Raw genomic sequence first — 2,107 nt, forward strand, 5'->3', positions numbered from 1 at the left:
TGTACAGCAGAAACTAACAGAACATTGTAAATCAACTATACCCCAATAAAAATGTAAAAAAACAGACTCAGCAATCTAAATGAGGTGAAAACTCCTGATATTATAGATGTATGGAAGAAAACTTCAGTTGAAAATGGTCAGCAACTCAAAATCTCACAACTTCTAACTGGCCTTTTCTATCTTGCTCAGACTCAATTTAATTTAATCATTAGCCGCTAGAGGCGAGAGAGTCCCACACAAGCGCTGACAACCAAGCGGTGCCTATTTGAACCCTTTTACTTCTGTTGATCATGAACTTGTCTTAACCTCTCCTCAGTCTTTGACCTGGGATCACTGTTTCCCCCCAAGTACCTTTAATTCTTCTTTTGCAAAATAGGAAAAACAATTTATGATTGCCAAGGAAAACAAAGCTAATTAAAGAAAAAACTTGTACAGCATATCTGGTATCAGAAGAGTATTTTGATCTATGGGCAATGATTGGAAAAACAAAGCTTTCTCTCCCTGAGAGAGAAGACGGTGTCTCATAGCAAACAATCATGTGTTGACTGAGTCTTATCTCTTGTGAGCTCCTAAGGGGACTGAGAGAAAAGAGAACTTAATCTTTATTCATGAACTTCTATCTCTAAGGGGGGGAAAAATGTAAGGTGAACTGAAATGGTTTCTGTCTTTTGGGTATGTTCCAGTGAAATGAGTTGGGATAGCAACTATTATTTTGAGCGCTGAGGCTCTGTTACCTTAAAAGCACTATAATCTTCACCTGGAGGGAACAGTAGCAAATGGACCAAACGGTTACTAAAGCAGCCCGTGGTAATTTTTGTTCACAGAAGTTTGGAATCAGAGCAGCGGTTGGTAAATGGGCTCCTGGTCTTAGACAAAAGGGACCACAGTCTGGCCTATGTGAGAGTCAGCCCATCTTCGGGCTCCATCTCATGCCCCATCTCTCCTGCATGGACCACGTTGATGATGCAGTGGCCGTGATGAATGGAATCTCCCTGGTCTCATGTCCTCTGCCATCACCAAAAACCTATGAGAGGGCCAGCTCGTTGCATTCCAGTTCATGGCTCAGATAGAGCCGTGCTTATTTCCACAGACACCATCACCATAGCCAAATATTTTTTGAGGGAACAGGACTTCCTGCCACTTTACTAAAGTGTTTACGACAGAGTTCCTTAGGATTCCTGTTTCCTGGATCACACATCCTTTGAGAGGTCATGTTCTACCAGAGTTTCTTCTCTTCCAGAGAACATTTTTCTCACAAAGATGCTCTCTGAGATTTTTTGTTTTCCGGTTGAAGGGAGAAATCGAGGACAGAGAATTTGGTTGGTAGTAACTGCTTAGCTCTGTTTGAGATTCACCTCTTTCGCCAGCACCCACCACCCACCTGCAGCTCTAGTACATCTGCTCTCACGGTGACGCCATTGGCTGCTCAGTAAAAGTACTGGTCCTCATTCTGGAATCTTCCACATGATTCGGGAAACGTTGGATCTGGGCACTGGGGCAGAGCAGTACGACTTCCAGGATTGATGGTCCAATCTCGGGCTGTGAGTCCTGAGACTCAGCGCACTACGCTTTGCCTGTGTGGGGAAAACAGGAAGCATGAAACAGAGGTCCCTAAAATTCCCAGTGTCCAATCATCATCTCACGTCAAAGAGCACTCAGTTGTGCTTCCATCCAGTGACAAGGGAGGAGAAAGAGAGAGTGAGGGTCACCCAAGGATGAGCAGACGTGGTCCCTGCTCAGTATGGGAAATGTTTTGACTTTTGACAGTTATGGTTACCCCATTCCTCAGACTGTCCTGGGAAGGCCCCTTAGGGCCCTGCTCTGTTACACTATCTGATTTTGGGACCTCTACTTGCTGGGTTTTTTAAATTAATTAATTAATTAATTTGGTTGCATTGGGTCTTAGTTGCGGCAGGCGGGCTCCTTAGTTGTGCCTCACCAACTCCTTAGCTGCGACACATGGGCTCCTTAGTTGTGGCATGCCAACTCTTAGTTGCGGCATGCATGTGGGATCTAGTTCCCGAACCAGGGATTGAACCCGGACCCCCTGTATTGGGAGTGCAGAGTCTTAACCACTGTGCCACCTGGGAAGTCCCTTGTTGTTTTA

The sequence above is a fragment of the Mesoplodon densirostris genome, chromosome 1 (assembly GCF_025265405.1).
Source record: "Mesoplodon densirostris isolate mMesDen1 chromosome 1, mMesDen1 primary haplotype, whole genome shotgun sequence".
Taxonomy (NCBI): Eukaryota; Metazoa; Chordata; class Mammalia; order Artiodactyla; family Ziphiidae; genus Mesoplodon; species Mesoplodon densirostris.